The sequence below is a fragment of the Aotus nancymaae genome, unplaced genomic scaffold (genome assembly GCF_030222135.1).
Source record: "Aotus nancymaae isolate 86718 unplaced genomic scaffold, 86718_ANA_hifiasm-v0.15.2.pri h1tg000059l, whole genome shotgun sequence".
Taxonomy (NCBI): domain Eukaryota; kingdom Metazoa; phylum Chordata; class Mammalia; order Primates; family Aotidae; genus Aotus; species Aotus nancymaae.
The window spans coordinates 1,384,015-1,397,622 of record NW_026988473.1 but is presented as its reverse complement, the minus strand read 5'-3'; the positions used below and the strand labels follow the sequence as shown (position 1 = coordinate 1,397,622).

The following is a 13,608-nucleotide window of genomic DNA, read 5'->3' as shown; positions in this document are numbered from 1 at the left end:
TGCTCTGTCACCCAGGCTAGGGTGCAGTGGCGCGATCTGGGTTCACCACAGCCGACACCTCCTGGGTTCAAGTGATTCTCCTGCCTTAGCCTCCTGAGTAGCTGGGATTATAGGCACATGCCACCATGCTCAGCTGATTTTTGTGTTTTTAGTAGAGACAGGGTTTCATCATGTTGGCCAGGCTGGTCTTGAACTCCTAATCTGGTGATCTGCCTGCCTCAGCCTCCCAAAGTGCTGGGATTACAGGCGTGAGCTGTCGTGTCTGGCCGAAAACCTTTTTCCTTTCTAACTGTAGATTGATAAATTATAGCTGTTACATATTTATAGGGTACTAAGTGATGTTATGATTCATATATACTATATAGAATAATTAAATCAAGTTCATTAACATTCGTCACCACAAATACTTTTTTGTGAGGGGGAAGTTTGAAATTCTCTTTTTACTTATTTATTCATTTATTTATTTTACTTTTTCGAAGCACTGTGGTTTGTAAAATTTGAAATTCTCTTTGTCATTTTGAAATGCACAGTGGCATGAGTATTTACTACATTTAGCATGCTGTGCACTATATCTCAAAAACCCCTTTTTTCTCCTAATTGAGACTTTGTCTCCCCTGACCAGCATTCCTCTCACCTCCCAGCAATCTTTATACACTTACCTCAGATAGTACCCACTTGACTGCCAAGATTCCATATAAGAAGTTTTGGTCTTTTTTATCTTTGTACTATAGATTATGGAAGTTTCAGCTTTTACATCAAATTAAGCTTGATTGCGTACCTTGGCTGAGCCCACTATAAATATAGCTTGGTGACTGAGATCATGTAGTCATTCGTACCTTTGCTCTGTGTCCTTGCCCACTCTTGTTATAACAGGCAGAGGTAGTTTTTTGGGCTTTACCGTAGATGTCGATGTACTAATTTATGACTTGCTTCTATTGTAAAAACAGATTGTGTTGGCTTCATGTGTACCTGCAGTGATTTGAGTGTCCATTAGGGTGCATAGCCAGACAATGATGTAATCCAATCAGGTGCCAAAGTCTTTACTTATAGTACTTTACATACATGATTGTGCTTTTAGAAGGTGGTAGTATGGATTTACCCTGGGTGTTTTGTACTTTACCCAGTAGTCTTTTTGCATTTTTTCAGTGTGGTGATTTTTTTATTAATGGCTTAGAAGACTTGATACTCCTACCTTGATCTGTATTAAAATGATTGGTGTTTCTGAAATTGGCTGGTCAAGTTGCCTATATATAGTTATTCTGTTGGAAGATGCCTCTGAAGACATGGGAATTAGGTTATTTATCAAGTCATGGAAGTTGGTTGTTTCCTAATTATGGGCGTTCGTGCAGTCATTTTTGATCATTTTTGTATTCAAAATTTTGTGGATAATTTTTTACTTTACATTGTGCTAGGCATTGAAGGTAAAGATGGTGAACAAGTCCTCACAGAGATGAATTATCTTCCCATCTCATTACCTTCCATCTCTTCAAACCTGGGTGTTTTAGAACATGTGAGGGTGCTTGCAGCAATGGGATTGTTGAGATCTTCATTAGGAGGGCACAATGAGGTGGCCAGTCCTGGGACTTCCTGATGCCAGTTAAAAAGTAGAATTCCTTGCTTTTGTGTGTCCAACCTTTGTGATACCACCTGTCTGTCTAATGGAGAGTGCATCTTTAGTTGTGTCTGATACGTGATGTAAGGAGAAAATGCTTTCTTGACTGTTATATAATAGCTATGGTTTCCTCTTATGAGTTTACATCAGCAGGAATTTCGTGGTATTTGTATTAGAAATTTATATGGGGCTGGGTGAGGTGGCTCACGCCTGTAATCCTAGCATTCTGGGAGGCTCGCTTGAGCCGAAGAGTTTGAGACCAGCCTGGGCAACAAAGCAAGACCCCAGGTCTAAAAAAAAATAGTAATGAGAGGCTAGGGAGCAGATTACTGCTGCTTTTTTTCTCCCACCTGAAGTGAGTTTTTTGGCTTTTTGTTTTTAAATAGATTGAATGTTCATATAAGAGTGATTTGGGGTAAATCCTTTGTTTTTCTCAACTATAAAACAGATAATAATAGGATAGAAAAGCACTTGTACAGTGCCAACACAAAAGGTTTGTAAGGGTAGATTTTCATTCCTACTATTCTCAAGTTTTGTGATTAAGCAAGTTCATTTAGATGCTGTTTAGTTGAGAATTTGTGGTTTTGCTGTTTTAGTCCAAAGCGGTCGTCATTCTTAAATAATATTTTTATCATTATTTTGCACTTGGCTTCTCTTCACTGGCCTTAATCAGAGCCAGTAGTACTGAAAAGAGAAATCTTGCTATCCAAATGTCACATTGTGCTGTACATATTTTTTTTAAAAAAAAAAAAGCAAAAAAAAAAAAATCTATGACAGGGTTAGGTTATATGACTATTGATAAAAATTCAGTCTATTGAAGGAATGATTGGTTAAAAATAAAACTACACTATTTCTTTTCCTGTCTTGATTTCTTTTTTGGAGAAGGGGCTTTGTTTCCTCCAAGAGAATAGTCTAGTGCTTATCAACTGCTGAACTACATCTGATGTTATTGATGATTAAAACCACAGTTTTCCTCCTCTAGCTTCCATGATGCTGTGCAGTTGGGCCCAGTGTTTCAGAATAGTCTTACTCTAACCATGCCCCTTTCTCACTCTGTCCTTTAATTATGATGTAAATAGAAATTAAATACTTGGGGAGAATACCCCCTTTTCAGCTTTAGTGTCCTTTAGGGAGAACTTTTCATCATCCTCATGGATTCCACCCTCATCTGTTTAACTTTCAAAGCATCTCTTTCTGGCTTAGCTTTTTTTAGCAGTCTTGTGCCATAGTATGTCTGGATACTGTCAGTTAAATTCTTTCCTTGTGAGGATAGGAAACCTTGGATCTTGATTTCTTCAACCATGCTTGTCAGTAACTTCTCCTTCACCATCAATACCTTCTCAGTCCCTCTGGGCTTAAAGCAGATTTTATTTTTTTATTTCACTTTTTTTTTTTTTTACCAAGTTCTGCTTAATTTTTTCTGTAGCCACTGTTAACCATGTTGAAAGCTTTATTTTCATATTAGATTCATATATTCTTAAAGCAAGAAGAAAATTTAGAGTTAATTTTAATTCCAACTTTCTTATTTTTATTTTTAAGACAGGACTTCACTTTCACTGCCCAGGCTAGAGTGCTATGGCGCAATCTTGGCTTATTGAAACCTCTGCCCCCTGTATAGCTGGGACTAGAGACACGGGCCACAGCATCTGGCCAATTTTTTTTTTTTTTTTTTTTTTTTTTTTTTTTGCGGGGGGGACGGAGTTTTGCTCCTATTGCCCAGGCTGGAGTGCAGTGATGCAATCTTGGCTCACTAAAACCTCTGCCTCCCAGGTTCAAGTGATTCTCCTGCTTCTGCCTCCCAAGTAGTTGGGATTACAGGTGCCTGCTACCACACCTGGCTAATTTTTTGTATTTTTTTTTGTTTTGTTTTGTTTTTGTTTTTTAGTAGAAACAGGGTTTCACCTGGTTGGCTAGGCTGGTCTCGAACTGTTGACCTTGGGTGATCCACCCTCCTCGGCCTCCCAAAGTGCTGGATTACAGGTGTGAGCCACTGTGCCAGCCTTTTAATTTTTTTTTTTGTAAGTTTTGTAGAGGTGGGGTTTCACCATGTTGCTCAAGCTGGCCTTGAACTCCTGAGCTCAAGTGATTGGCCCACCTTGGCCTCCCAAAGTGCTGGGATTACAGTCATGAGCCACTGTTACAGATGGCCTATTTTATTTTATAGGTGAAGAAAGGGATGCTCAGGTTAAGTGATTTGCCTTAGCTTCTCATTACCTGTGTGACCTGATACTACAGCTCTCTAGTCTCTCAATATTTAATACCTCTTCCCAATCCAGTCCAACATTCCTCCTTTTTTTTTTTTGTTGAGACAGGGTTTTGTTCGGTAGCCCAGGCTGGAGTGCAGTGGCGTGACACAGTTTGCTATAGCCTCTTCCTCCTGGGTTCAAGTGATTCTCCTGCCTCAGCCTCCCGAGCAGCTAAGATTACAGGCTTGTTCCACCACATCCAGCTAATTTTTGTGTTTTTAGTAGAGACGGATTATACCATGTTGATCAGGCTGGTCTTGAACTCCTGACCTCATGATCTACCCCTCCTCAGCCTTCCAAAGTGCTGAGATTACAGGTGTGAGCCATTGGACCCAGCCTATGGTTACTATTTATAGTTAAGTGGTAAATTATAAGTACTTTCCTTTCCTAAACAACTTTTGGTTTCCTCTGGAAATGTGTTACTTTGTGTGTGTGTGTGTGTGCGTGCGTGTGTGTGTGTGTGCACGCACATATGGTTTTTTTCTTTGAGTTGGGAGTCTCACTCTGTCACCCAGGCTGGAGTGCAGTGTCGCGATCTTGGCTCACAGCAACCTCTGCCTTCTAGGTTCAAGGCATTCTCCTGCCTCAGCCTCCCAAGTAGCTGGGATTACAGGCATGTGCCACCACACCCGGCTAATATTTGTATTTTCAGTAGAGGCGAGGTTTCTGCATGTCAGCCATGCTCGTCTCAAACTCCTGACCTTAGGTGATCTGCCTGACTCGGCCTCCCAAAGTGCTGGGATTACAGGTGTTAGCCACTACACCCAGCCATGTGTGTGTGTGTTTTAAATGTACTTGTAACTAATTTAGCTTCAGACTTTTAGCCAATGACATGTTCACATCTTCCCTCAGCTTTATTCTTTTGAAGGAATCTTTCTATTTTGGACTGCTGGCTCTCCTATTCTGCCACCCTGGGGATTCTTTTTGCCTCTTTCCTCCCCATTGGATCTTCTGTTTCTGTGTTCTGTGTTACCTTGTTGCTCTCCTTGGTTTTTGTGGAGCATAGTTACCAGTAGTTTTCTGTGAGAAAGGTGTGTCAGAGGTAGATCTTTTGAGACTGTGTGTCTTTCTCTGTGCTTGTGATTTATATAATTTGACTGGGTATGTGCTTCTGGGTTGGAAATAATTTTCCTTCTATATTAGCCTGCTCAGGGTTGCCATAACAAAATGCCGTAGGCTGGGTGGCTTAAACAACAGAAATTTATTTTCTCACATTCTTTAAGCTAGAAGTTCAAGATAAGCTTCTTGCCAATTTGGTTTCTAGTGAGGGGCCTCTTCCTGGTTTATAGACACCATCTCTCCTCACGTGTGGTGCCAGTCATACCGGATGACACAGTGTGGAGCCCATAATCCCAAATGCTGGAGTGCCTAACGATCAGAAGCCCTGAAGATCATCGTCTCTAAAAACCTGAAAATCACAAAAGATTGAAATCCTGAGTGTTGAAATCCTGAAAGCCGATTGCTGGGGAAGGGTGTAGTATGTTTTTGGTTGTGCATAGGATAGTTGGATCATGTTAGACGGAACTCTTACCTTGTTATTGTCTTTATTTGAAATTAAGTATTGTTTAAAGAGATGTATGTGGGTGCCAGGTTGACAATAGGTGGACTTGTGGACTCAATTTTAGATGTCTCCTTGACTAAGGAATACCTGGAAACCTAGTGAAACATTAGGTTTTTGGTGTGTCTGTCAGAGTGTTTCCAGAGGAGATGGAAAAATTCTCAAACAGCATCTAAATGCACTTGCTTAATCAGCAACTTCAGGTATGAACTTCTGCCCTTACAAACCTTTTGTGCTGGCATTGTACAGTGCTTTTCCATCCTGTTGTTTGTTATTATTATCCCTGTTTTATAGTTGATAATAACTCACTCACTAATGCGTGAGTCTTAAGTGGGCTGGGGGGAAGATCTACCCTCAGTGTTGGTGGGCACCATCCAATCAACCAGGGCCCAGACAGACTCTTCTGCTGCCTTAGATGTGAGAAATCCAGGGTTGCCACCCTTTGGACTCTAGGACATACACCAGCAGACCCCTTGGACTCAGAGTTAGAGACTACTGGTGTCCCTGGTTCTGAGGCCTTTGGACTCGGACTGAGTCACGGGGTTTCCAGCTTGCCTGTCATGGGACTTGCCAGCCACCAGGCGTGAGCCACTGGGCCTTCGCATGAGCCCGTTTCCCACGTAAATCCCCTCTCATATATCTGTATACATGTCTTATCGGTTCTTTCTTGCTAGAGAAGCTTAATACAAATCTGGTATTGGGGAAGTCAAATACTTCTTACTGTGTTTCTTACAGCACAACGGAACAGATATGTGAAATTGTTCGCTTGCAAAAAGGCTGTGATAAGTGTGTGAGGCTACTTAATGGTGTAAGATAAAAATTTTAAAGTTAATTATTATTGGGGTTATGAAAGCAGAATATTGCTTAATTACAACAGCTGGACATAACAGACTTTGAAACAGACAAGCATGTACTTAAAAAGTTTGGAGACCACAACCACTCTTCAAATACAAGTACAGTGAGTGTTTTGAAGATGATAGAAGTAGTGAAGACAGACGAAAACTACAAGAAATCTCTTCGCCAAATTATTCAGTCATGTAAAACTTTAGCCCATTCACACAAAGCGCCAATTTGCTATGCTATGTATTTAATCTTCACATCATATTCAATACTGGGGGTATAAGTTGTGTATATACTTTTTGTTTTATGCATTTTATGCATATTTGACTCCACAGAAGTACATTTTACAACATTTGACTGTGTGTGTAAGCATTGTACATGTGTGTAAAGCTGTTGAAATTTCCTCAGTAAATGAAGAGATGTCCTTTTTGTGTATCTGCATTTGTGAAAGATAAAATTTCTTGTCTCTCTGAGCAGCCATATATGCGATGTTGATTCATTGTGGTCTCGTCAAAACACATAGATTGTCTATCATGGTATTTTAGATGACTGCAGTTATAAAGCTGAGTGCATGCAATTACCAACCATAGTTATGTGCATTTTAATGTATGTACAAATGAATGAGTGAGACAAGGTCTTGCTTTGTCACCCAGGCAGGAGTGCAGTGGCGTGATCATAGCTCTCTGTAACCTCAAACTCCTGGGCTTTAAGCGACGCTCCTGCCATAGCATCCTGAGTAGCTAGGACTACAGGTGGGTACTTCCAAGTCCAACTAATTATAAAAAGATTTTTTTGTAGGGGTGGGATCTCACTACGTTGCCCAAGCTGGTCTTGAACTGGCCTTAACCATTCCACCCGCTGGAGCCTCCCAAAGCTCTGGGATTTCAGGCCTGAGCCACCGTGCCGGCTGTTATATGCATTTATGCATTTCACTTTTTGACCTATTTATGAATGTAGTTTGTCTGCTCATAACTTTTAGTCTACCCATGCAACTGCCATTATTAGACCTGAGTTATACCTTTTATCCTTGCAAAAATGTGCATGTGATTATTGCCTATTTTATTATGTAAAGTGACCTATGAAGCATTCTGTCTTTTTGTTTGTTTGTTTCTCAAATCCCCCTTTATTTTTTATTTTTTGAGACGGAGTCTTACTTTGTCGCCCAGACTGGAGTAAAGTGGTGTGATCTCAGCTCACTGCAACCTCTGTCTCCCTGCAACCTCTGCCTCCTGGGTTCAAGTGATTTCTCCTGCTTCAAGCTCCTGTGTAGCTGGGTTTACAGGTGCCCACCACCACAGCTGGCTGATTTTTGTAGTTTTAGTAGAGACAGGGTTTCACCATGTTGGCCAGGCTGGTTTTGAACTCCTCACCTCAGGTGATCCACCTGCCTCAGCCTCCCAAAGTGCTGGCATTACAGGTGTGAGCCATCATACCTGGCTTGAAATATCTCTTTAAAAATGTAAATACATGTCTTTGAAACATTTTTTAAAATAATTTTTTTCAGAATTATATTTTTGGGATTTCGATCTTTTGGGATTGTAATTTTCAGGATTTTAGACTTCAGGGATTTTGATCTTTCAGGCTCAAAAGGAAAGAAAACATCTCCCAGGACCACATATGGAGTAGATGGGAGTTGGAGAGAAGCTGAAGCCCAGGCCCAGCACTGTTAACTCTGTTAATGGGGTCCCAGCCATTAACAGAGCTGTGTGCAGGTGGGCAGCTGGAGTGGGGGGCAGGGGGCGGGCTCACCCTCTGGTGAAACAAGCAGAAAAACGGGCCAAACTCTGCTGGGGCTGCGGCTTTTCCAGAGCAGCTGGTCTCCTGAGGTAAAAGGACACATATTTTGTGAGGGCCAGGAACTGGACCAGCCTGCCAGGGGCTTGGTAACTCCATCCAGGACATCCTTGGGGTCTCCATAAGGCAGACACAGTGCAGCACCGCAGGGGACGGCTGGGAAAAAACCAGGAGCTGGAGGGGACAATCCTGAAACAATGAGAAGAACATAGAGAAGAGAAAGAAAAGTCGCACCAGTTCAGAAGAGTTTGCAAAACACGTCCAGAATTCTAATGTTTACAGAGTTATCCAGGTCAATAATTAGAATCCACTGCAGATGAACATTCAACATTCGGGATTTTGGTATTCAAGATCGTGTGTTTCGAGATTATTGCACAAACTCCCTCAACAGGTCCTTTCCTTGGGTTCCTGTACACATGGTGTCTCATAAGACACTAATCCTGTTGAATCAGGGCCCCACCCTTATGACCCCATTAAATGTAATTACTTCCTTTCTCCAAGTGCTGGGAGTTAGGAATTAAACATATGAATGGGAGAAGGGGGCACAGACCTTCAGCCAGAACACGTATCTTCAGAATTATTTAGACATTGCCTCATTATCATTTTTTATTGTAAAATACATATAACAAAATTTACCATCTTAGCCATTTTAAGTGTACACTTTAATAGTGTACATTCATAACATTGTACAGTCATCATCACCCCCATCCATCTCCTATTCTGCTTTTTATCTCTGATTTTGACTATTTTGAGTACCTCCAGTAAGTGGAATTATATAGTCTTTTGCCTTTATCAAAAGACGTTTTTGTCATTTTTACGACTGGCTTATTTCACTTGGCATGTCTTTATGGTTCATCCACATTGTAGCCTATATCAAAATATCCTTTTAAAGACTAAATAATATTCCATTGTATGTATATATAGGTTAAGCATCCCTAGTTCTGAAATGCTTCAAAATCTTAAACTTTTTGAATGCCAACTCAGCGCCACAATTGGAAAATTCCACACCTGGCCTCATACAACACGTAACCTCATGTGACTAGTTACAGTCAAAATATAGACATGTAATACACAGTTTATTTAAAACATTGTGTAAAACTACCTTTAGGATATATGTATAAGGTATACTTGAAACAAAACTGATTATATGTTTAGAATTGGGCCCTATCCCAAGATATCTCATTATGTATTTGAAAATATTCAAATATGCAAAAAAATTGAAATCTGAAACACTTCTGGTCTTAAGCAGTTTGGACAGGGGATACTCCACCTCTGCTATACTTCACTTCCCCATTCATCTGTTGATGGACACTGGGGTTACCTCCATGTTTTAGCTGTTGTGACTAGTGCTGCCATGAACATGGGTACACGAATATCTTTTTGAGATCCTACCTTCAGGTCTTTTGAGTGTAGAACCAGAAGTGGACTTGCTGGGTCATATAGTAATTCTATCTTTAATTTTTGAGGAATGAACATACGGTTTTTACAGCTGCTGTACCATTTCACATTCCTACCAATAGTGCGCAAGGGTTCCAGTTTCTCCACATTGTCATTGACACTTCCTGTTTTCCCCCCGCAGTAGCCATACTAATGGTTATGAGGTGTTACTTTTCTGTTCTCTGTTCTTGAGAAATCTGAAACTATTCAGATATTTGATCGTAGAAGACCTATGCTCTTCTCTGTGCCAGGGAGTCTTGCAGTTGAACAGTGATGTTCCTTGGTGTGGGTCTATTTTCAGGAACTTTTTTCGGAATTATTTCTCTGATTTCCTCCTGTTTTTTGTTCTCCCGCCTGCCTTTTTTTTTTTTTTTAAGAACCCCCGTTGCTTGGATGTTGGCGAATGTTTCAAATATGTTCCATTTTAGGCTTTCAGTTTTTTTCCTGTTTTCTGATTGTTTTTTCCTCTGACTTGGCATTTTTCTACTACTATTGTTGGTATTTGTTTTGCTACTTTTTATGGTAGAGGCTTTCTGGAGGTGTCTGGTAATTCTTGGTTTTCATTCATATTTAAAAGTCAGGGATACACAACAGAGTTGGAGCATTTGAAATTGTCATTCCTTCCCAGCTTTGTTCACTGTAAAAGGACAGAGGAAATGAGAGCCCCAGTATGTATGAACATACTTTGCTCTCAGACCTTTGTTTCTGAATTACATCCCCCACTGAAAGGAAACAAGACTCCTTGGAAAAATGGCAAATTTTAAAGCTGAGCACAGAATGTATAAGATGAATCCAGAATGTGTTACTTCAGGAAATAAGGAAGTGCTTGAAAACTACGAAAAGCACACAGGAGCATGCTGGAAGAGTGCTCCCACTGGCCAAATGTGGGACAATTTGAACATCAGAATGAATGATGATGTTAATTGGCTGGGCGGAGTTGCTCACGCCTGTAATCCCAGCACTTTGGGAGGCCGAGGCAGATGGATCACTTGAGGTCAGGAGTTTGAGACCAGCCTGGCCAATATAGTGAAATCCCATCTCTACAAAAAATACAAACATTAGGCATGGTGGTGGGTGCCTGTAATCCCAGCTACTCTGGAGGCTGAGGCAGGAGGATCACTTGAGCCCAGGAGGCGGAGGTTGCAGTGAGCTGAGATTGTATCACTGCACTCCAGCCTGGGTGACAGAGCGAGACTCTATCTTCGAAAAACAAAAAAGAAAAAAATGTTAATTAATAAAATATGAATCTGTGAGTCCATACTGATGACATAAGGAAAGAATAAGTGAGGAGAAGGCAGCGTCCCTCGCTGAAGTTTGAATGCCAGGAGGTACAGTAGAGCCACAATAACCTCATTTTCGTAACTGGGCATCAATTGATTCAGACAAGAATTGCCAGTCAGCACAAAACTGTTGGATGAATGTTCTGAGAACATAGGCTCTAAGTATTCTCCTACAGATTACGAATGAATTATTAAGGAAATGCTCACTTTATAGTGAATAAATCTGGCAAACAGTATTTTAACCAAGTGGTTGAAATTATCACCAATAATGGGACAAATTGACATTATCTTGTCTCTTTGTGTGATGGTCCAGGAGAAACAAAGCTTCATTATATAGTACTACTGCCAGAAAGGCGTAAGCCATATTCTTCAAAGATGTCAGTGAAATGAATGGGAAGAAAACGTTGAACTGTTTCAGATTAGAGGAAAGTAAGGAAATAGGACATTAGATGTGATACATGATTCTAAATTGGAGGGAAGGGGGATTTGCCATAGAGGACCTTTCCGTTGTGTCTGAGGACTTCAGCAGCACAGCCACATGATCTGTTCTCATTTTAAGCAAAAATTTAGTTAATTATTCATACTTTTGCAGTGTATATTAAAAAAACTACTTAACTGGGAAATTTTTTGTTTTGTTTTGTTTGAGATGGCATCTTGCTCTGTTGCCAGGCTGGAGTGCAGTGGCATGATCTCAACTCACTGCAACCTCCGACTCCCAGGTTCAAGTGATTCCCCTGCCTCAGCCTCCTGACTAGCTGGGAGTACAGGCGCGCGCCACCACGCCCAGCTAATTTTTGTATTTTTAGTAGAGACGGGGTTTCACCATGTTGGCCAGGATGCTCTTAATCTCTTTACCATGTGATCCACCATCCTCCCAAAGTGCTGGGATTACAGGTGTTAGCCACTGTACCTGGCTAAAATATTTTATTTTTAAATTAAATATGCTTGTTTTGATTTGCCCCTAGGCTTGTTACTGTAATTTTTGTTGATTGATTTTATTTAACAAATGTTAAACATTGTTTCTATTATTATCTTACTTGAGGGGAAAATGTTGAGTTGAGATCACAATGTAGTGTGAGTTTTATGGGGGAAAGGCATTAGATGAACAGCATTGTTTTGGAGATGCCTTGTAGACTGCATCCTTGGAGGATTTCTGTTTGTTGTTGTTTTGAGACGGAGTCTTGCTCTGTTGCCATGCTGGAGTGCAGTGGCGCGATCTCGGCTCGCTGCAACCTCTGCTGCCTGGGTTCAAGCTATTCCCCTGCCTCAGCCTCCCAAGTAGCTGGGACTACAGGTGCCTGCCACAATGCCCAGCTAATTTTTTCTATTTTAGTAGAGATGGAGTTTCACCATGTTGGCCAGGCTGGTCTTGATCTCCTGACTTTGTGATCAACCTGCCTTGGCCTCCCAAAGTGCTGGGATTACAGGTGTGAGCCACTGCGCCTGGCCGTTTCCCCCCCCTCTTATTTTTTGGCCCTGTCAGGCTTCACTACTTAGAGGATTTCTTATTAGTTCAGTGTCCACAGTTTACATCTTTTTCTGCAGAATTAAGCTATATATGAAGTGTGTGCCTTGGAAGATAATTTATATTCTTTTCATGTGCAGTATTTGGTTAATTGACATTAGAGACTAAATTTGAGTATAGCTAGAACTTCAGTGACCTTAATGTTCTACTCATGCTTCCTGATAAAAGCTATTAAGTGGGCTGCCGGGGGCATTTAAAGGAAGGAAATTTGAAAATTTTAGTATTTTAAAGTATGGTGTCTTTATAGTGGACCCTATGTTGTATAAGAATAGAATTGATGTTTTCAGAAGACAAAGGTAAGAATATGTATTTTTCTTCTTCACTCACTGATAGTACTTTTATGACATCTATATTTACTTTTGTGTTTCTGTTTAGGATAAAAGCTGAAGTAGAGGGATGCCAGTGCCTTTTTTCTCATGTTCATACAGAAAAAGTTTAATCAACTAGAACTTTTTAATTCCTTGGGGTATATAGTTCTGTGTGACCCAAGACCCTGACCCAGCATGCTTTAATGGCAGCTATTGTCATACCAAAAGAGAACATATGTGATTGTCTGCTTTTTTTTTCTTTTCTTTTACAGGAGAGCTTGTTTCTTATCCATATCCCACATTATTTCTGCTAATCTACTAATGCAGTAAATTGGAGGAAAACTGTTACCAGGATAACCTGTAATGGGCAAGGAGCTACAAAGAAGAAAACGTTTCTTTTAATTTTTAAACTTGGTTTGAAAGGTAAGACACGATTAGTAAGAGTTTCCTTCAATTAATTATATCAAGGAAAGCTGTGGTTAATTGTGAGACTGTGGCGTCTTAGCAAATCAGGTGGAGATCAGTCTCTGAGGCTAGGTGCAGTATGGTACCGTGGGATTTTTAGGAAGTTAAATAACAGCATGTTTAGTCTGTTTTGGTCTATCTTCAAATCTGTAGAACTCAAAGGATTCTAAGTTTGCAGGGTTTATTGAGAGGAACGCCAAAGAGCAGGCAGACCTAGGAAGCTGAAGTAGTAGCACACAGAAAAAGACTTGCGACCCAGGCCGCTGCTTCCGGGTTACCGGACTCTGTGTGTGTATTTTTGTTTTAAACCAGCAAGAGGATGTTTGGCTTCTGGTTGGCCACTGTCTCTTTCTGAGTCCAAATCTCCATCACTTTAAAACTGTTTGTTAAAGATTAGAGATGGAATTTGCATATTTGGCTTTTGCCTCAGTTGACACTTAATAGGAAGTGGCAGAAGTGGCAGAGTAGGTCCTTTTGGGGACATGCAAACATACTTAATCAAATTTCATTTGTCTCCATTGTATCTCTAGAAGGCAGACAGAA

The 13,608-nt window shown here is 40.6% G+C and overlaps 1 protein-coding gene across 15 annotated transcripts in view; it reads left to right on the top strand.

The window, feature by feature from the left end:
* The window catches only part of PPP6R3 (protein phosphatase 6 regulatory subunit 3), a 153,480-nt gene that overhangs the window by 41,346 nt on the left and 98,526 nt on the right, over positions 1-13,608 (top strand). For 13 of the 15 annotated variants that reach the window (XM_012452960.3, XM_012452975.3, XM_021669709.2 and 10 more), the window contains exon 3: positions 12,873-13,023. The gene's annotated coding sequence lies outside the window, so the exon portion shown is untranslated. Of the gene's footprint in view, positions 1-6,909; positions 7,009-12,872; positions 13,024-13,608 lie in introns of all 15 variants that reach the window. The other 2 variants (XM_064364660.1, XM_064364659.1) reach the window with 1 other exon arrangement.